Source organism: Lissotriton helveticus, chromosome 1_2, assembly GCF_964261635.1.
Source record: "Lissotriton helveticus chromosome 1_2, aLisHel1.1, whole genome shotgun sequence".
NCBI classification, from domain to species: domain Eukaryota; kingdom Metazoa; phylum Chordata; class Amphibia; order Caudata; family Salamandridae; genus Lissotriton; species Lissotriton helveticus.
In genome coordinates this window covers 338,485,673-338,507,354 of record NC_136058.1, presented here as the reverse complement: position 1 = coordinate 338,507,354, position 21,682 = coordinate 338,485,673, and the positions used below count along the sequence as shown (strand labels likewise).

The following is a 21,682-nucleotide window of genomic DNA, read 5'->3' as shown; positions in this document are numbered from 1 at the left end:
ACGCCTGTGCATATTGAAATATTCAGAGCATATTATGAATTTCAGTTAACACATCAGTAAGCATTTTGTCCATCGGTGAATTCAACCTTTTTTCTCAATCGGAATAGGCAAGGATAATGACAGATATATTTTACAATGTTAGAAAGTACATTATTTTATTTAATTGTGTGAATAAAAGGAATAGCCTCCCCGTCGGGGAATTGAACCCCGGTCTCCCACGTGACAGGCGGGGATACTGACCACTATACTAACGAGGACATATTGGCATCAGTTAAACAGTGCTCACCTACTTGGGGTTAAGGCATACCCTCGATCAATTCACAGTATTGTAATAGGCAGATTTGCTGCTTTTGGTTAGGACAAGTCATCTTTTTTCCTAAATATTTCAATACAGAAATTCCTAGCCAAAAACAATCAGTATTATCAAGAAATGATTTCATTGAAATAAATATCTATCTATCGATCTGTCTATCTAGCTATCTTTCTAACTATCAATATATATATTTATATATATATATCTATATATCTATATAATCAGCTCACTTTACCATTTGCAGCTTATAACTATTAGCCACCAGGGGTCACTACTAACCAAAAGCAGTCATTCTACTTGTAAATTGTGCCAATCGAGTGGAACAGCAGCCTAGGATTCACCATTGCTTCATCTCATTTTCCAAGAGAATGCAGATGTAAAGTGTTTTTGATGGTACGCCTGTGCATATTGAAATATTCAGAGCATATTATGAATTTCAGTTAACACATCAGTAAGCATTTTGTCCATCGGTGAATTCAACCTTTTTTCTCAATCGGAATAGGCAAGGATAATGACAGATATATTTTACAATGTTAGAAAGTACATCATTTTATTTAATTGTGTGAATAAAAGGAATAGCCTCCCCGTCGGGGAATTGAACCCCGGTCTCCCACGTGACAGGCGGGGATACTGACCACTATACTAACGAGGACATATTGGCATCAGTTAAACAGTGCTCACCTCCTTGGGGTTAAGGCATACCCTCGATCAATTCACAGTATTGTAATAGGCAGATTTGCTGCTTTTGGTTAGGACAAGTCATCTTTTTTCCTAAATATTTCAATACAGAAATTCCTAGCCAAAAACAATCAGTATTATCAAGAAATGATTTCATTGAAATAAATATCTATCTATCGATCTGTCTATCTAGCTATCTTTCTAACTATCAATATATATATTTATATATATATATCTATATATCTATATAATCAGCTCACTTTACCATTTGCAGCTTATAACTATTAGCCACCAGGGGTCACTACTAACCAAAAGCAGTCATTATACTTGTAAATTGTGCCAATCGAGTGGAACAGCAGCCTAGGATTCACCACTGCTTCATCTCATTTTCCAAGAGAATGCAGATGTAAAGTGTTTTTGATGGTACGCCTGTGCATATTGAAATATTCAGAGCATATTCTGAATTTCAGTTAAAACATCAGTAAGCATTTTGGCCATCAGTGAATTCAACCTTTTTTTCTCAATCGGAATAGGCAAGGATAATGACAGATATATTTTACAATGTTAGAAAGTACATCATTTAATTTAATTGTGTGAATAAAAGGAATCGCCTCCCTGTCGGGGAATTGAACCCCGGTCTCCCACGTGACAGGCGGGGATACTGACCACTATACTAACAAGGACTTATTGACATCAGTTAAACAGTGCTCACCTCCTTGGGGTTAAGGCATACCCTCGATCAATTCACAGTATTGTAATAGGCAGATTTGCTGCTTTTGGTTAGGACAAGTAATCTTTTTTCCTAAATACTACAATACAGAAATTCCTAGCCAAAAACAATCAGTTTTATCAAGAAATTATTTCATTGAAATAAATATCTATCTATCGATCTGTCTATCTAGCTATCTTTCTATCTATCAATATATATATTTATATATATATATATATCTATATAATCAGCTCACTTTACCATTTGCAGCTTATAACTATTAGCCACCAGGGGTCACTACTAACCAAAAGCAGTCATTCTACTTGTAAATTGTGCCAATCGAGTGGAACAGCAGCCTAGGATTCACCACTGCTTCATCTCATTTTCCAAGAGAATGCAGATGTAAAGTGTTTTTGATGGTACGCCTGTGCATATTGAAATATTCAGAGCATATTATGAATTTCAGTTAACACATCAGTAAGCATTTTGTCCATCGGTGAATTCAACCTTTTTTCTCAATCGGAATAGGCAAGGATAATCGTCGGGGTCCGGTTGAGGAACTACGAGGTGTACAAGCGGGCTGCGAGTGCTGAGGGCGATGTGCCAGGGACACTCCAACCCCCCTCCTGAGACCCATGGTGCAGATAGCGCCTAACTTTAAAGTGCCAAGACACTCCATAACTAGGAGTGATTTTTCGGAATGAGCAATTGCTCTTCCTATTTTTATGCACTTTAACACTTTTTTCATTTTCACTTTCACGTCCCCAGGTTAGGGTGGACGATTAGAGAGTCCATACCGCCGGGGTTTAACATTGTCCTGATGAATGCCTAGGTAAATTGAAACCAACACTAAGGCTGAAACATGTTGACTAAGTTATTTCTGAATTAAACCATCCATTACCTTGGCTTTATAATTCAGTCACATAGAACTCTTTTTACTGTGTGTTAGGGATCATTAATAAAAATTTTTTTGTAGATACCCTTTAGACACTTTTATAGTTTAATCTAACCCTCCAACACACCCATCACACAATACCTGCTCCGCAGTCTCCTGGCGTCGTAGCACACCGAAGAGGCATTAGGTCTCTTCGGTGGGGCCCGATGATGAAGCATGACACCGACCAGGTCAGTGTGTGAGGGCTTTCATTTCAAACCCAAATAGGGTGTGAACTTCTCGAGTCTTTGAGGCTCCATTTAAGTGGCTTATAAGAGACATTAACCTCTCTTCCTTTGTTTATTGGTGTAGGCAAGGATAATGACAGATATATTTTACAATGTTAAAAAGTACATCATTTTATTTAATTGTGTGAATAAAAGGAATCGCCTCCCCGTCGGGGAATTGAACCCCGGTTTCCCGCGTGACAGGCGGGGATACTGACCACTATACTAACGAGGACTTATTGGCATCAGTTAAACAGTGCTCACCTCCTTGGGGTTAAGGCATACCCTCGATCAATTCACAGTATTGTAATAGGCAGATTTGCTGCTTTTGGTTAGGACAAGTAATCTTTTTTCCTAAATATTACAATACAGAAATTCCTAGCCAAAAACAATCAGTTTTATCAAGAAATTATTTAATTGAAATAAATATCTATCTATCGATCTGTCTATCTGGGTATCTTTCTAACTATCAATATATATATTTATATATATATATATCTATATAATCAGCTCACTTTATCATTTGCAGCTTATAACTATTAGCCACCAGGGGTCACTACTAACCAAAAGCAGTCATTCTACTTGTAAATTGTGCCAATCGAGTGGAACAGCAGCCTAGGATTCACCTCTGCTTCATCTCATTTTCCAAGAGAATGCAGATGTAAAGTGTTTTTGATAGTACGCCTCTGCATATTGAAATATTCAGAGCATATTCTGAATTTCAGTTAACACATCAGTAAGCATTTTGGCCATCACTGAATTCAACCTTTTTTCTCAATCGGAATAGGCATGGATAATGACAGGTATATTTTACAATGTTAGAAAGTACATCATTTTATTTAATTGTGTGAATAAAAGGAATCGCCTCCCTGTCGGGGAATTGAACCCCGGTCTCCCGCGTGACAGGCGGGGATACTGACCACTATACTAACGAGGACTTATTGGCGTCAGTTAAACAGTGCTCACCTCCTTGGGGTTAAGGCATACCCTCGATCAATTCACAGTATTGTAATAGGCAGATTTGCTGCTTTTGGTTAGGACAAGTCATCTTTTTTCCTAAATATTTCAATACAGAAATTCCTTGCCAAAAACAATCAGTATTATAAAGAAATTATTTCATTGAAATAAATATCTATCTATCGATGTGTCTATCTAGCTATCTTTCTAACTATCAATATATATATTTATATATCTATATATCTATATAATCAGCTCACTTTACCATTTGCAGCTTATAACTATTAGCCACCAGGGGTCACTACTAACCAAAAGCAGTCATTCTACTTGTAAATTGTGCCAATCGAGTGGAACAGCAGCCTAGGATTCACCACTGCTTCATCTCATTTTCCATGAGAATGCAGATGTAAAGTGTTTTTGATGGTACGCCTGTGCATATTGAAATATTCAGAGCATATTATGAATTTCAGTTAACACATCAGTAAGCATTTTGTCCATCAGTGAATTCAACCTTTTTTCTCAATCGGAATAGGCAAGGATAATGACAGATATATTTTACAATGTTAGAAAGTTCATCATTTTATTTAATTGTGTGAATAAAAGGAATCGCCTCCCCATCGGGGAATCAAAACCCGGTCTCCTGCGTGACAGGCGGGGATACTGACCACAATACTAACGAGGACTTATTGGCATCAGTTAAACAGTGCTCACCTCCTTGGGGTTAAGGCATACCCTCGATCAATTCACAGTATTGTAATAGGCAGATTTGCTGCTTTTGGTTAGGACAAGTCATCTTTTTTCCTAAATATTTCAATACAGAAATTCCTTGCCAAAAACAATCAGTATTATCAAGAAATTATTTCATTGAAATAAGTATCTATCTATCGATGTGTCTATCTAGCTATCTTTCTAACTATCAATATATATATTTATATATATATATATCTATATAATCAGCTCACTTTACCATTTGCAGCTTATAACTATTAGCCACCAGGGGTCACTACTAACTAAAAGCAGTCATTCTACTTGTAAATTGTGCCAATCGAGTGGAACAGCAGCCTAGGATTCACCACTGCTTCATCTCATTTTCCAAGAGAATGCAGATGTAAAGTGTTTTTGATGGTACGCCTGTGCATATTGAAATATTCAGAGCATATTATGAATTTCAGTTAACACATCAGTAAGCATTTTGTCCATCGGTGAATTCAACCTTTTTTCTCAATCGGAATAGGCATGGATAATGACAGGTATATTTTACAATGTTAGAAAGTACATCATTTTATTTAATTGTGTGAATAAAAGGAATCGCCTCCCTGTCGGGGAATTGAACCCCGGTCTCCCGCGTGACAGGCGGGGATACTGACCACTATACTAACGAGGACTTATTGGCGTCAGTTAAACAGTGCTCACCTCCTTGGGGTTAAGGCATACCCTCGATCAATTCACAGTATTGTAATAGGCAGATTTGCTGCTTTTGGTTAGGACAAGTCATCTTTTTTCCTAAATATTTCAATACAGAAATTCCTTGCCAAAAACAATCAGTATTATAAAGAAATTATTTCATTGAAATAAATATCTATCTATCGATGTGTCTATCTAGCTATCTTTCTAACTATCAATATATATATTTATATATCTATATATCTATATAATCAGCTCACTTTACCATTTGCAGCTTATAACTATTAGCCACCAGGGGTCACTACTAACCAAAAGCAGTCATTCTACTTGTAAATTGTGCCAATCGAGTGGAACAGCAGCCTAGGATTCACCACTGCTTCATCTCATTTTCCATGAGAATGCAGATGTAAAGTGTTTTTGATGGTACGCCTGTGCATATTGAAATATTCAGAGCATATTATGAATTTCAGTTAACACATCAGTAAGCATTTTGTCCATCAGTGAATTCAACCTTTTTTCTCAATCGGAATAGGCAAGGATAATGACAGATATATTTTACAATGTTAGAAAGTTCATCATTTTATTTAATTGTGTGAATAAAAGGAATCGCCTCCCCATCGGGGAATCAAAACCCGGTCTCCTGCGTGACAGGCGGGGATACTGACCACAATACTAACGAGGACTTATTGGCATCAGTTAAACAGTGCTCACCTCCTTGGGGTTAAGGCATACCCTCGATCAATTCACAGTATTGTAATAGGCAGATTTGCTGCTTTTGGTTAGGACAAGTCATCTTTTTTCCTAAATATTTCAATACAGAAATTCCTTGCCAAAAACAATCAGTATTATCAAGAAATTATTTCATTGAAATAAGTATCTATCTATCGATGTGTCTATCTAGCTATCTTTCTAACTATCAATATATATATTTATATATATATATATCTATATAATCAGCTCACTTTACCATTTGCAGCTTATAACTATTAGCCACCAGGGGTCACTACTAACTAAAAGCAGTCATTCTACTTGTAAATTGTGCCAATCGAGTGGAACAGCAGCCTAGGATTCACCACTGCTTCATCTCATTTTCCAAGAGAATGCAGATGTAAAGTGTTTTTGATGGTACGCCTGTGCATATTGAAATATTCAGAGCATATTATGAATTTCAGTTAACACATCAGTAAGCATTTTGTCCATCGGTGAATTCAACCTTTTTTCTCAATCGGAATAGGCAAGGATAATGACAGATATATTTTACAATGTTAGAAAGTACATTATTTTATTTAATTGTGTGAATAAAAGGAATAGCCTCCCCGTCGGGGAATTGAACCCCGGTCTCCCACGTGACAGGCGGGGATACTGACCACTATACTAACGAGGACATATTGGCATCAGTTAAACAGTGCTCACCTACTTGGGGTTAAGGCATACCCTCGATCAATTCACAGTATTGTAATAGGCAGATTTGCTGCTTTTGGTTAGGACAAGTCATCTTTTTTCCTAAATATTTCAATACAGAAATTCCTTGCCAAAAACAATCAGTATTATAAAGAAATTATTTCATTGAAATAAATATCTATCTATCGATGTGTCTATCTAGCTATCTTTCTAACTATCAATATATATATTTATATATATATATCTATATAATCAGCTCACTTTACCATTTGCAGCTTATAACTATTAGCCACCAGGGGTCACTACTAACCAAAAGCAGTCATTCTACTTGTAAATTGTGCCAATCGAGTGGAACAGCAGCCTAGGATTCACCACTGCTTCATCTCATTTTCCAAGAGAATGCAGATGTAAAGTGTTTTTGATGGTACGCCTGTGCATATTGAAATATTCAGAGCATATTATGAATTTCAGTTAACACATCAGTAAGCATTTTGTCCATCAGTGAATTCAACCTTTTTTCTCAATCGGAATAGGCAAGGATAATGACAGATATATTTTACAATGTTAGAAAGTTCATCATTTTATTTAATTGTGTGAATAAAAGGAATCGCCTCCCCATCGGGGAATCGAAACCCGGTCTCCCGCGTGACAGGCGGGGATACTGACCACTATACTAACGAGGACTTATTGGCATCAGTTAAACAGTGCTCACCTCCTTGGGGTTAAGGCATACCCTCGATCAATTCACAGTATTGTAATAGGCAGATTTGCTGCTTTTGGTTAGGACAAGTCATCTTTTTTCCTAAATATTTCAATACAGAAATTCCTTGCCAAAAACAATCAGTATTATCAAGAAATTATTTCATTGAAATAAGTATCTATCTATCGATGTGTCTATCTAGCTATCTTTCTAACTATCAATATATATATTTATATATATATATATCTATATAATCAGCTCACTTTACCATTTGCAGCTTATAACTATTAGCCACCAGGGGTCACTACTAACTAAAAGCAGTCATTCTACTTGTAAATTGTGCCAATCGAGTGGAACAGCAGCCTAGGATTCACCACTGCTTCATCTCATTTTCCAAGAGAATGCAGATGTAAAGTGTTTTTGATGGTACGCCTGTGCATATTGAAATATTCAGAGCATATTATGAATTTCAGTTAACACATCAGTAAGCATTTTGTCCATCGGTGAATTCAACCTTTTTTCTCAATCGGAATAGGCAAGGATAATGACAGATATATTTTACAATGTTAGAAAGTACATTATTTTATTTAATTGTGTGAATAAAAGGAATAGCCTCCCCGTCGGGGAATTGAACCCCGGTCTCCCACGTGACAGGCGGGGATACTGACCACTATACTAACGAGGACATATTGGCATCAGTTAAACAGTGCTCACCTACTTGGGGTTAAGGCATACCCTCGATCAATTCACAGTATTGTAATAGGCAGATTTGCTGCTTTTGGTTAGGACAAGTCATCTTTTTTCCTAAATATTTCAATACAGAAATTCCTAGCCAAAAACAATCAGTATTATCAAGAAATGATTTCATTGAAATAAATATCTATCTATCGATCTGTCTATCTAGCTATCTTTCTAACTATCAATATATATATTTATATATATATATCTATATATCTATATAATCAGCTCACTTTACCATTTGCAGCTTATAACTATTAGCCACCAGGGGTCACTACTAACCAAAAGCAGTCATTCTACTTGTAAATTGTGCCAATCGAGTGGAACAGCAGCCTAGGATTCACCATTGCTTCATCTCATTTTCCAAGAGAATGCAGATGTAAAGTGTTTTTGATGGTACGCCTGTGCATATTGAAATATTCAGAGCATATTATGAATTTCAGTTAACACATCAGTAAGCATTTTGTCCATCGGTGAATTCAACCTTTTTTCTCAATCGGAATAGGCAAGGATAATGACAGATATATTTTACAATGTTAGAAAGTACATCATTTTATTTAATTGTGTGAATAAAAGGAATAGCCTCCCCGTCGGGGAATTGAACCCCGGTCTCCCACGTGACAGGCGGGGATACTGACCACTATACTAACGAGGACATATTGGCATCAGTTAAACAGTGCTCACCTCCTTGGGGTTAAGGCATACCCTCGATCAATTCACAGTATTGTAATAGGCAGATTTGCTGCTTTTGGTTAGGACAAGTCATCTTTTTTCCTAAATATTTCAATACAGAAATTCCTAGCCAAAAACAATCAGTATTATCAAGAAATGATTTCATTGAAATAAATATCTATCTATCGATCTGTCTATCTAGCTATCTTTCTAACTATCAATATATATATTTATATATATATATCTATATATCTATATAATCAGCTCACTTTACCATTTGCAGCTTATAACTATTAGCCACCAGGGGTCACTACTAACCAAAAGCAGTCATTATACTTGTAAATTGTGCCAATCGAGTGGAACAGCAGCCTAGGATTCACCACTGCTTCATCTCATTTTCCAAGAGAATGCAGATGTAAAGTGTTTTTGATGGTACGCCTGTGCATATTGAAATATTCAGAGCATATTCTGAATTTCAGTTAAAACATCAGTAAGCATTTTGGCCATCAGTGAATTCAACCTTTTTTTCTCAATCGGAATAGGCAAGGATAATGACAGATATATTTTACAATGTTAGAAAGTACATCATTTAATTTAATTGTGTGAATAAAAGGAATCGCCTCCCTGTCGGGGAATTGAACCCCGGTCTCCCACGTGACAGGCGGGGATACTGACCACTATACTAACAAGGACTTATTGACATCAGTTAAACAGTGCTCACCTCCTTGGGGTTAAGGCATACCCTCGATCAATTCACAGTATTGTAATAGGCAGATTTGCTGCTTTTGGTTAGGACAAGTAATCTTTTTTCCTAAATACTACAATACAGAAATTCCTAGCCAAAAACAATCAGTTTTATCAAGAAATTATTTCATTGAAATAAATATCTATCTATCGATCTGTCTATCTAGCTATCTTTCTATCTATCAATATATATATTTATATATATATATATATCTATATAATCAGCTCACTTTACCATTTGCAGCTTATAACTATTAGCCACCAGGGGTCACTACTAACCAAAAGCAGTCATTCTACTTGTAAATTGTGCCAATCGAGTGGAACAGCAGCCTAGGATTCACCACTGCTTCATCTCATTTTCCAAGAGAATGCAGATGTAAAGTGTTTTTGATGGTACGCCTGTGCATATTGAAATATTCAGAGCATATTATGAATTTCAGTTAACACATCAGTAAGCATTTTGTCCATCGGTGAATTCAACCTTTTTTCTCAATCGGAATAGGCAAGGATAATCGTCGGGGTCCGGTTGAGGAACTACGAGGTGTACAAGCGGGCTGCGAGTGCTGAGGGCGATGTGCCAGGGACACTCCAACCCCCCTCCTGAGACCCATGGTGCAGATAGCGCCTAACTTTAAAGTGCCAAGACACTCCATAACTAGGAGTGATTTTTCGGAATGAGCAATTGCTCTTCCTATTTTTATGCACTTTAACACTTTTTTCATTTTCACTTTCACGTCCCCAGGTTAGGGTGGACGATTAGAGAGTCCATACCGCCGGGGTTTAACATTGTCCTGATGAATGCCTAGGTAAATTGAAACCAACACTAAGGCTGAAACATGTTGACTAAGTTATTTCTGAATTAAACCATCCATTACCTTGGCTTTATAATTCAGTCACATAGAACTCTTTTTACTGTGTGTTAGGGATCATTAATAAAAAATTTTTTGTAGATACCCTTTAGACACTTTTATAGTTTAATCTAACCCTCCAACACACCCATCACACAATACCTGCTCCGCAGTCTCCTGGCGTCGTAGCACACCGAAGAGGCATTAGGTCTCTTCGGTGGGGCCCGATGATGAAGCATGACACCGACCAGGTCAGTGTGTGAGGGCTTTCATTTCAAACCCAAATAGGGTGTGAACTTCTCGAGTCTTTGAGGCTCCATTTAAGTGGCTTATAAGAGACATTAACCTCTCTTCCTTTGTTTATTGGTGTAGGCAAGGATAATGACAGATATATTTTACAATGTTAAAAAGTACATCATTTTATTTAATTGTGTGAATAAAAGGAATCGCCTCCCCGTCGGGGAATTGAACCCCGGTTTCCCGCGTGACAGGCGGGGATACTGACCACTATACTAACGAGGACTTATTGGCATCAGTTAAACAGTGCTCACCTCCTTGGGGTTAAGGCATACCCTCGATCAATTCACAGTATTGTAATAGGCAGATTTGCTGCTTTTGGTTAGGACAAGTAATCTTTTTTCCTAAATATTACAATACAGAAATTCCTAGCCAAAAACAATCAGTTTTATCAAGAAATTATTTAATTGAAATAAATATCTATCTATCGATCTGTCTATCTGGGTATCTTTCTAACTATCAATATATATATTTATATATATATATATATCTATATAATCAGCTCACTTTATCATTTGCAGCTTATAACTATTAGCCACCAGGGGTCACTACTAACCAAAAGCAGTCATTCTACTTGTAAATTGTGCCAATCGAGTGGAACAGCAGCCTAGGATTCACCTCTGCTTCATCTCATTTTCCAAGAGAATGCAGATGTAAAGTGTTTTTGATAGTACGCCTCTGCATATTGAAATATTCAGAGCATATTCTGAATTTCAGTTAACACATCAGTAAGCATTTTGGCCATCACTGAATTCAACCTTTTTTCTCAATCGGAATAGGCATGGATAATGACAGGTATATTTTACAATGTTAGAAAGTACATCATTTTATTTAATTGTGTGAATAAAAGGAATCGCCTCCCTGTCGGGGAATTGAACCCCGGTCTCCCGCGTGACAGGCGGGGATACTGACCACTATACTAACGAGGACTTATTGGCGTCAGTTAAACAGTGCTCACCTCCTTGGGGTTAAGGCATACCCTCGATCAATTCACAGTATTGTAATAGGCAGATTTGCTGCTTTTGGTTAGGACAAGTCATCTTTTTTCCTAAATATTTCAATACAGAAATTCCTTGCCAAAAACAATCAGTATTATAAAGAAATTATTTCATTGAAATAAATATCTATCTATCGATGTGTCTATCTAGCTATCTTTCTAACTATCAATATATATATTTATATATCTATATATCTATATAATCAGCTCACTTTACCATTTGCAGCTTATAACTATTAGCCACCAGGGGTCACTACTAACCAAAAGCAGTCATTCTACTTGTAAATTGTGCCAATCGAGTGGAACAGCAGCCTAGGATTCACCACTGCTTCATCTCATTTTCCATGAGAATGCAGATGTAAAGTGTTTTTGATGGTACGCCTGTGCATATTGAAATATTCAGAGCATATTATGAATTTCAGTTAACACATCAGTAAGCATTTTGTCCATCAGTGAATTCAACCTTTTTTCTCAATCGGAATAGGCAAGGATAATGACAGATATATTTTACAATGTTAGAAAGTTCATCATTTTATTTAATTGTGTGAATAAAAGGAATCGCCTCCCCATCGGGGAATCAAAACCCGGTCTCCTGCGTGACAGGCGGGGATACTGACCACAATACTAACGAGGACTTATTGGCATCAGTTAAACAGTGCTCACCTCCTTGGGGTTAAGGCATACCCTCGATCAATTCACAGTATTGTAATAGGCAGATTTGCTGCTTTTGGTTAGGACAAGTCATCTTTTTTCCTAAATATTTCAATACAGAAATTCCTTGCCAAAAACAATCAGTATTATCAAGAAATTATTTCATTGAAATAAATATCTATCTATCGATGTGTCTATCTAGCTATCTTTCTAACTATCAATATATATATTTATATATATATATATATATATCTATATAATCAGCTCACTTTACCATTTGCAGCTTATAACTATTAGCCACCAGGGGTCACTACTAACTAAAAGCAGTCATTCTACTTGTAAATTGTGCCAATCGAGTGGAACAGCAGCCTAGGATTCACCACTGCTTCATCTCATTTTCCAAGAGAATGCAGATGTAAAGTGTTTTTGATGGTACGCCTGTGCATATTGAAATATTCAGAGCATATTATGAATTTCAGTTAACACATCAGTAAGCATTTTGTCCATCGGTGAATTCAACCTTTTTTCTCAATCGGAATAGGCAAGGATAATGACAGATATATTTTACAATGTTAGAAAGTACATCATTTTATTCAATTGTGTGAATAAAAGGAATAGCCTCCCCGTCGGGGAATTGAACCCCGGTCTACCACGTGACAGGCGGGGATACTGACCACTATACTAACGAGGACATATTGGCATCAGTTAAACAGTGCTCACCTCCTTGGGGTTAAGGCATACCCTCGATCAATTCACAGTATTGTAATAGGCAGATTTGCTGCTTTTGGTTAGGACAAGTCATCTTTTTTCCTAAATATTTCAATACAGAAATTCCTAGCCAAAAACAATCAGTATTATCAAGAAATTATTTCATTGAAATAAATATCTATCTATCGATCTGTCTATCTAGCTATCTTTCTAACTATCAATATATATATTTATATATATATATATCTATATAATCAGCTCACTTTACCATTTGCAGCTTATAACTATTAGCCACCAGGGGTCACTACTAACCAAAAGCAGTCATTCTACTTGTAAATTGTGCCAATCGAGTGGAACAGCAGCCTAGGATTCACCACTGCTTCATCTCATTTTCCAAGAGAATGCAGATGTAAAGTGTTTTTGATGGTACGCCTGTGCATATTGAGATATTCAGAGCATATTCTGAATTTCAGTTAACACATCAGTAAGCATTTTGGCCATCAGTGAATTCAACCTTTTTTCTCAATCGGAATAGGCAAGGATAATGACAGATATATTTTACAATGTTAGAAAGTACATCATTTTATTTAATTGTGTGAATAAAAGGAATCGCCTCCCTGTCGGGCAATTGAACCCCGGTCTCCCGCGTGACAGGCGGGGATACTGACCACTATACTAACGAGGACTTATTGACATCAGTTAAACAGTGCTCACCTCCTTGGGGTTAAGGCATACCCTCGATCAATTCACAGTATTGTAATAGGCAGATGTGCTGCTTTTGGTTAGGACAAGTCATCTTTTTTCCTAAATATTTCAATACAGAAATTCCTAGCCAAAAACAATCAGTATTATCAAGAAATTATTTCATTGAAATAAATATCTATCTATCGATCTGTCTATCTAGCTATCTTTCTAACTATCAATATATATATTTATATATATATATATATCTATATAATCAGCTCACTTTACCATTTGCAGCTTATAACTATTAGCCACCAGGGGTCACTACTAACCAAAAGCAGTCATTCTACTTGTAAATTGTGCCAATCGAGTGGAACAGCAGCCTAGGATTCACCACTGCTTCATCTCATTTTCCAAGAGAATGCAGATGTAAAGTGTTTTTGATGGTACGCCTGTGCATATTGAAATATTCAGAGCATATTATGAATTTCAGTTAACACATCAGTAAGCATTTTGTCCATCAGTGAATTCAACCTTTTTTCTCAATCGGAATAGGCAAGGATAATGACAGATATATTTTACAATGTTAGAAAGTTCATCATTTTATTTAATTGTGTGAATAAAAGGAATCGCCTCCCCATCGGGGAATCGAAACCCGGTCTCCCGCGTGACAGGCGGGGATACTGACCACTGTACTAACGAGGACTTATTGGCATCAGTTAAACAGTGCTCACCTCCTTGGGGTTAAGGCATACCCTCGATCAATTCACAGTATTGTAATAGGCAGATTTGCTGCTTTTGGTTAGGACAAGTCATCTTTTTTCCTAAATATTTCAATACAGAAATTCCTTGCCAAAAACAATCAGTATTATCAAGAAATTATTTCATTGAAATATATATCTATCTATCGATGTGTCTATCTAGCTATCTTTCTAACTATCAATATATATATTTATATATATATATATCTATATAATCAGCTCACTTTACCATTTGCAGCTTATAACTATTAGCCACCAGGGGTCACTACTAACTAAAAGCAGTCATTCTACTTGTAAATTGTGCCAATCGAGTGGAACAGCAGCCTAGGATTCACCATTGCTTCATCTCATTTTCCAAGAGAATGCAGATGTAAAGTGTTTTTGATGGTACGCCTGTGCATATTGAAATATTCAGAGCATATTATGAATTTCAGTTAACACATCAGTAAGCATTTTGTCCATCGGTGAATTCAACCTTTTTTCTCAATCGGAATAGGCAAGGATAATGACAGATATATTTTACAATGTTAGAAAGTACATCATTTTATTTAATTGTGTGAATAAAAGGAATAGCCTCCCCGTCGGGGAATTGAACCCCGGTCTCCCACGTGACAGGCGGGGATACTGACCACTATACTAACGAGGACATATTGGCATCAGTTAAACAGTGCTCACCTCCTTGGGGTTAAGGCATACCCTCGATCAATTCACAGTATTGTAATAGGCAGATTTGCTGCTTTTGGTTAGGACAAGTCATCTTTTTTCCTAAATATTTCAATACAGAAATTCCTAGCCAAAAACAATCAGTATTATCAAGAAATGATTTCATTGAAATAAATATCTATCTATCGATCTGTCTATCTAGCTATCTTTCTAACTATCAATATATATATTTATATATATATATCTATATATCTATATAATCAGCTCACTTTACCATTTGCAGCTTATAACTATTAGCCACCAGGGGTCACTACTAACTAAAAGCAGTCATTCTACTTGTAAATTGTGCCAATCGAGTGGAACAGCAGCCTAGGATTCACCACTGCTTCATCTCATTTTCCAAGAGAATGCAGATGTAAAGTGTTTTTGATGGTACGCCTGTGCATATTGAAATATTCAGAGCATATTATGAATTTCAGTTAACACATCAGTAAGCATTTTGTCCATCGGTGAATTCAACCTTTTTTCTCAATCGGAATAGGCAAGGATAATGACAGATATATTTTACAATGTTAGAAAGTACATCATTTTATTTAATTGTGTGAATAAAAGGAATAGCCTCCCCGTCGGGGAATTGAACCCCGGTCTACCACGTGACAGGCGGGGATACTGACCACTATACTAACGAGGACATATTGGCATCAGTTAAACAGTGCTCACCTCCTTGGGGTTAAGGCATACCCTCGATCAATTCACAGTATTGTAATAGGCAGATTTGCTGCTTTTGGTTAGGACAAGTCATCTTTTTTCCTAAATATTTCAATACAGAAATTCCTAGCCAAAAACAATCAGTTTTATCAAGAAATTATTTAATTGAAATAAATATCTATCTATCGATCTGTCTATCTGGGTATCTTTCTAACTATCAATATATATATTTATATATATATATATCTATATAATCAGCTCACTTTATCATTTGCAGCTTATAACTATTAGCCACCAGGGGTCACTACTAACCAAAAGCAGTCATTCTACTTGTAAATTGTGCCAATCGAGTGGAACAGCAGCCTAGGATTCACCTCTGCTTCATCTCATTTTCCAAGAGAATGCAGATGTAAAGTGTTTTTGATAGTACGCCTCTGCATATTGTAATATTCAGAGCATATTCTGAATTTCAGTTAACACATCAGTAAGCATTTTGGCCATCACTGAATTCAACCTTTTTTCTCAATCGGAATAGGCATGGATAATGACAGGTATATTTTACAATGTTAGAAAGTACATCATTTTATTTAATTGTGTGAATAAAAGGAATCGCCTCCCTGTCGGGGAATTGAACCCCGGTCTCCCGCGTGACAGGCGGGGATACTGACCACTATACTAACGAGAACTTATTGGCGTCAGTTAAACAGTGCTCACCTCCTTGGGGTTAAGGCATACCCTCGATCAATTCACAGTATTGTAATAGGCAGATTTGCTGCTTTTGGTTAGGACAAGTCATCTTTTTTCCTAAATATTTCAATACAGAAATTCCTAGCCAAAAACAATCAGTATTATAAAGAAATTATTTCATTGAAATAAATATCTATCTATCGATGTGTCTATCTAGCTATCTTTCTAACTATCAATATATATATTTATATATATATATATCTATATATTCAGCTCACTTTACCATTTGCAGCTTATAACTATTAGCCACCAGGGGTCACTACTAACCAAAAGCAGTCATTCTACTTGTAAATTGTGCCAATCGAGTGGAACAGCAGCCTAGGATTCACCACTGCTTCATCTCATTTTCCATGAGAATGCAGATGTAAAGTGTTTTTGATGGTACGCCTGTGCATATTGAAATATTCAGAGCATATTATGAATTTCAGTTAACACATCAGTAAGCATTTTGTCCATCAGTGAATTCAACCTTTTTTCTCAATCGGAATAGGCAAGGATAATGACAGATATATTTTACAATGTTAGAAAGTTCATCATTTTATTTAATTGTGTGAATAAAAGGAATCGCCTCCCCATCGGGGAATCAAAACCCGGTCTCCTGCGTGACAGGCGGGGATACTGACCACAATACTAACGAGGACTTATTGGCATCAGTTAAACAGTGCTCACCTCCTTGGGGTTAAGGCATACCCTCGATCAATTCACAGTATTGTAATAGGCAGATTTGCTGCTTTTGGTTAGGACAAGTCATCTTTTTTCCTAAATATTTCAATACAGAAATTCCTAGCCAAAAACAATCAGTATTATCAAGAAATTATTTCATTGAAATAAATATCTATCTATCGATCTGTCTATCTAGCTATCTTTCTAACTATCAATATATATATTTATATATATATATATCTATATAATCAGCTCACTTTACCATTTGCAGCTTATAACTATTAGCCACCAGGGGTCACTACTAACCAAAAGCAGTCATTCTACTTGTAAATTGTGCCAATCGAGTGGAACAGCAGCCTAGGATTCACCACTGCTTCATCTCATTTTCCAAGAGAATGCAGATGTAAAGTGTTTTTGATGGTACGCCTGTGCATATTGAGATATTCAGAGCATATTCTGAATTTCAGTTAACACATCAGTAAGCATTTTGGCCATCAGTGAATTCAACCTTTTTTCTCAATCGGAATAGGCAAGGATAATGACAGATATATTTTACAATGTTAGAAAGTACATCATTTTATTTAATTGTGTGAATAAAAGGAATCGCCTCCCTGTCGGGCAATTGAACCCCGGTCTCCCGCGTGACAGGCGGGGATACTGACCACTATACTAACGAGGACTTATTGACATCAGTTAAACAGTGCTCACCTCCTTGGGGTTAAGGCATACCCTCGATCAATTCACAGTATTGTAATAGGCAGATGTGCTGCTTTTGGTTAGGACAAGTCATCTTTTTTCCTAAATATTTCAATACAGAAATTCCTAGCCAAAAACAATCAGTATTATCAAGAAATTATTTCATTGAAATAAATATCTATCTATCGATCTGTCTATCTAGCTATCTTTCTAACTATCAATATATATATTTATATATATATATATATCTATATAATCAGCTCACTTTACCATTTGCAGCTTATAACTATTAGCCACCAGGGGTCACTACTAACCAAAAGCAGTCATTCTACTTGTAAATTGTGCCAATCGAGTGGAACAGCAGCCTAGGATTCACCACTGCTTCATCTCATTTTCCAAGAGAATGCAGATGTAAAGTGTTTTTGATGGTACGCCTGTGCATATTGAAATATTCAGAGCATATTATGAATTTCAGTTAACACATCAGTAAGCATTTTGTCCATCAGTGAATTCAACCTTTTTTCTCAATCGGAATAGGCAAGGATAATGACAGATATATTTTACAATGTTAGAAAGTTCATCATTTTATTTAATTGTGTGAATAAAAGGAATCGCCTCCCCATCGGGGAATCGAAACCCGGTCTCCCGCGTGACAGGCGGGGATACTGACCACTGTACTAACGAGGACTTATTGGCATCAGTTAAACAGTGCTCACCTCCTTGGGGTTAAGGCATACCCTCGATCAATTCACAGTATTGTAATAGGCAGATGTGCTGCTTTTGGTTAGGACAAGTCATCTTTTTTCCTAAATATTTCAATACAGAAATTCCTAGCCAAAAACAATCAGTATTATCAAGAAATTATTTCATTGAAATAAATATCTATCTATCGATCTGTCTATCTAGCTATCTTTCTAACTATCAATATATATATTTATATATATATATATATCTATATAATCAGCTCACTTTACCATTTGCAGCTTATAACTATTAGCCACCAGGGGTCACTACTAACCAAAAGCAGTCATTCTACTTGTAAATTGTGCCAATCGAGTGGAACAGCAGCCTAGGATTCACCACTGCTTCATCTCATTTTCCAAGAGAATGCAGATGTAAAGTGTTTTTGATGGTACGCCTGTGCATATTGAAATATTCAGAGCATATTATGAATTTCAGTTAACACATCAGTAAGCATTTTGTCCATCAGTGAATTCAACCTTTTTTCTCAATCGGAATAGGCAAGGATAATGACAGATATATTTTACAATGTTAGAAAGTTCATCATTTTATTTAATTGTGTGAATAAAAGGAATCGCCTCCCCATCGGGGAATCGAAACCCGGTCTCCCGCGTGACAGGCGGGGATACTGACCACTGTACTAACGAGGACTTATTGGCATCAGTTAAACAGTGCTCACCTCCTTGGGGTTAAGGCATACCCTCGATCAATTCACAGTATTGTAATAGGCAGATTTGCTGCTTTTGGTTAGGACAAGTCATCTTTTTTCCTAAATATTTCAATACAGAAATTCCTTGCCAAAAACAATCAGTATTATCAAGAAATTATTTCATTGAAATAAATATCTATCTATCGATGTGTCTATCTAGCTATCTTTCTAACTATCAATATATATATTTATATATATATATATCTATATAATCAGCTCACTTTACCATTTGCAGCTTATAACTATTAGCCACCAGGGGTCACTACTAACTAAAAGCAGTCATTCTACTTGTAAATTGTGCCAATCGAGTGGAACAGCAGCCTAGGATTCACCATTGCTTCATCTCATTTTCCAAGAGAATGCAGATGTAAAGTGTTTTTGATGGTACGCCTGTGCATATTGAAATATTCAGAGCATATTATGAATTTCAGTTAACACATCAGTAAGCATTTTGTCCATCGGTGAATTCAACCTTTTTTCTCAATCGGAATAGGCAAGGATAATGACAGATATATTTTACAATGTTAGAAAGTACATCATTTTATTTAATTGTGTGAATAAAAGGAATAGCCTCCCCGTCGGGGAATTGAACCCCGGTCTCCCACGTGACAGGCGGGGATACTGACCACTATACTAACGAGGACATATTGGCATCAGTTAAACAGTGCTCACCTCCTTGGGGTTAAGGCATACCCTCGATCAATTCACAGTATTGTAATAGGCAGATTTGCTGCTTTTGGTTAGGACAAGTCATCTTTTTTCCTAAATATTTCAATACAGAAATTCCTAGCCAAAAACAATCAGTATTATCAAGAAATGATTTCATTGAAATAAATATCTATCTATCGATCTGTCTATCTAGCTATCTTTCTAACTATCAATATATATATTTATATATATATATATCTATATAATCAGCTCACTTTACCATTTGCAGCTTATAACTATTAGCCACCAGGGGTCACTACTAACCAAAAGCAGTCATTCTACTTGTAAATTGTGCCAATCGAGTGGAACAGCAGCCTAGGATTCACCACTGCTTCATCTCATTTTCCATGAGAATGCAGATGTAAAGTGTTTTTGATGGTACGCCTGTGCATATTGAAATATTCAGAGCATATTATGAATTTCAGTTAACACATCAGTAAGCATTTTGTCCATCAGTGAATTCAACCTTTTTTCTCAATCGGAATAGGCAAGGATAATGACAGATATATTTTACAATGTTAGAAAGTTCATCATTTTATTTAATTGTGTGAATAAAAGGAATCGCCTCCCCATCGGGGAATCAAAACCCGGTCTCCTGCGTGACAGGCGGGGATACTGACCACAATACTAACGAGGACTTATTGGCATCAGTTAAACAGTGCTCACCTCCTTGGGGTTAAGGCATACCCTCGATCAATTCACAGTATTGTAATAGGCAGATTTGCTGCTTTTGGTTAGGACAAGTCATCTTTTTTCCTAAATATTTCAATACAGAAATTCCTAGCCAAAAACAATCAGTATTATCAAGAAATTATTTCATTGAAATAAATATCTATCTATCGATCTGTCTATCTAGCTATCTTTCTAACTATCAATATATATATTTATATATATATATATCTATATAATCAGCTCACTTTACCATTTGCAGCTTATAACTATTAGCCACCAGGGGTCACTACTAACCAAAAGCAGTCATTCTACTTGTAAATTGTGCCAATCGAGTGGAACAGCAGCCTAGGATTCACCACTGCTTCATCTCATTTTCCATGAGAATGCAGATGTAAAGTGTTTTTGATGGTACGCCTGTGCATATTGAAATATTCAGAGCATATTATGAATTTCAGTTAACACATCAGTAAGCATTTTGTCCATCGGTGAATTCAACCTTTTTTCTCAATCGGAATAGGCAAGGATAATGACAGATATATTTTACAATGTTAGAAAGTTCATCATTTTATTTAATTGTGTGAATAAAAGGAATCGCCTCCCCATCGGGGAATCAAAACCCGGTCTCCTGCGTGACAGGCGGGGATACTGACCACAATACTAACGAGGACTTATTGGCATCAGTTAAACAGTGCTCACCTCCTTGGGGTTAAGGCATACCCTCGATCAATTCACAGTATTGTAATAGGCAGATTTGCTGCTTTTGGTTAGGACAAGTCATCTTTTTTCCTAAATATTTCAATACAGAAATTCCTTGCCAAAAACAATCAGTATTATAAAGAAATTATTTCATTGAAATAAATATCTATCTATCGATGTGTCTATCTAGCTATCTTTCTAACTATCAATATATATATTTATATATCTATATATCTATATAATCAGCTCACTTTAC

At 36.3% G+C, this 21,682-nt stretch overlaps 17 non-coding genes across 17 annotated transcripts; all 17 read right to left on the bottom strand.

Annotated features, from left to right (window-relative positions):
• Positions 1–185: 185 nt before the first annotated feature.
• On the bottom strand, positions 186–257 carry TRNAD-GUC (transfer RNA aspartic acid (anticodon GUC)). Its single transcript has one exon. It is a non-coding gene; the product is annotated as a tRNA-Asp (tRNA).
• Positions 258–893: 636 nt separating this feature from the next.
• On the bottom strand, positions 894–965 carry TRNAD-GUC (transfer RNA aspartic acid (anticodon GUC)). The gene has a single exon. It is a non-coding gene; the product is annotated as a tRNA-Asp (tRNA).
• A 637-nt stretch (positions 966–1,602) lies between these two features.
• TRNAD-GUC (transfer RNA aspartic acid (anticodon GUC)) lies at positions 1,603–1,674 on the bottom strand. The gene has a single exon. It is a non-coding gene; the product is annotated as a tRNA-Asp (tRNA).
• A 1,350-nt stretch (positions 1,675–3,024) lies between these two features.
• TRNAD-GUC (transfer RNA aspartic acid (anticodon GUC)) lies at positions 3,025–3,096 on the bottom strand. The gene has a single exon. It is a non-coding gene; the product is annotated as a tRNA-Asp (tRNA).
• A 630-nt stretch (positions 3,097–3,726) lies between these two features.
• Positions 3,727–3,798, bottom strand: TRNAD-GUC (transfer RNA aspartic acid (anticodon GUC)). The gene has a single exon. It is a non-coding gene; the product is annotated as a tRNA-Asp (tRNA).
• Positions 3,799–5,130: 1,332 nt separating this feature from the next.
• On the bottom strand, positions 5,131–5,202 carry TRNAD-GUC (transfer RNA aspartic acid (anticodon GUC)). Its single transcript has one exon. It is a non-coding gene; the product is annotated as a tRNA-Asp (tRNA).
• A 1,332-nt stretch (positions 5,203–6,534) lies between these two features.
• TRNAD-GUC (transfer RNA aspartic acid (anticodon GUC)) lies at positions 6,535–6,606 on the bottom strand. The gene has a single exon. It is a non-coding gene; the product is annotated as a tRNA-Asp (tRNA).
• Positions 6,607–7,936: 1,330 nt separating this feature from the next.
• On the bottom strand, positions 7,937–8,008 carry TRNAD-GUC (transfer RNA aspartic acid (anticodon GUC)). Its single transcript has one exon. It is a non-coding gene; the product is annotated as a tRNA-Asp (tRNA).
• Positions 8,009–8,644: 636 nt separating this feature from the next.
• Positions 8,645–8,716, bottom strand: TRNAD-GUC (transfer RNA aspartic acid (anticodon GUC)). The gene has a single exon. It is a non-coding gene; the product is annotated as a tRNA-Asp (tRNA).
• Positions 8,717–9,353: 637 nt separating this feature from the next.
• TRNAD-GUC (transfer RNA aspartic acid (anticodon GUC)) lies at positions 9,354–9,425 on the bottom strand. Its single transcript has one exon. It is a non-coding gene; the product is annotated as a tRNA-Asp (tRNA).
• A 1,350-nt stretch (positions 9,426–10,775) lies between these two features.
• TRNAD-GUC (transfer RNA aspartic acid (anticodon GUC)) lies at positions 10,776–10,847 on the bottom strand. Its single transcript has one exon. It is a non-coding gene; the product is annotated as a tRNA-Asp (tRNA).
• Positions 10,848–11,479: 632 nt separating this feature from the next.
• On the bottom strand, positions 11,480–11,551 carry TRNAD-GUC (transfer RNA aspartic acid (anticodon GUC)). The gene has a single exon. It is a non-coding gene; the product is annotated as a tRNA-Asp (tRNA).
• Positions 11,552–14,295: 2,744 nt separating this feature from the next.
• On the bottom strand, positions 14,296–14,367 carry TRNAD-GUC (transfer RNA aspartic acid (anticodon GUC)). The gene has a single exon. It is a non-coding gene; the product is annotated as a tRNA-Asp (tRNA).
• Positions 14,368–14,997: 630 nt separating this feature from the next.
• On the bottom strand, positions 14,998–15,069 carry TRNAD-GUC (transfer RNA aspartic acid (anticodon GUC)). Its single transcript has one exon. It is a non-coding gene; the product is annotated as a tRNA-Asp (tRNA).
• A 3,446-nt stretch (positions 15,070–18,515) lies between these two features.
• TRNAD-GUC (transfer RNA aspartic acid (anticodon GUC)) lies at positions 18,516–18,587 on the bottom strand. Its single transcript has one exon. It is a non-coding gene; the product is annotated as a tRNA-Asp (tRNA).
• A 632-nt stretch (positions 18,588–19,219) lies between these two features.
• TRNAD-GUC (transfer RNA aspartic acid (anticodon GUC)) lies at positions 19,220–19,291 on the bottom strand. Its single transcript has one exon. It is a non-coding gene; the product is annotated as a tRNA-Asp (tRNA).
• A 630-nt stretch (positions 19,292–19,921) lies between these two features.
• On the bottom strand, positions 19,922–19,993 carry TRNAD-GUC (transfer RNA aspartic acid (anticodon GUC)). The gene has a single exon. It is a non-coding gene; the product is annotated as a tRNA-Asp (tRNA).
• Positions 19,994–21,682: the final 1,689 nt, after the last annotated feature.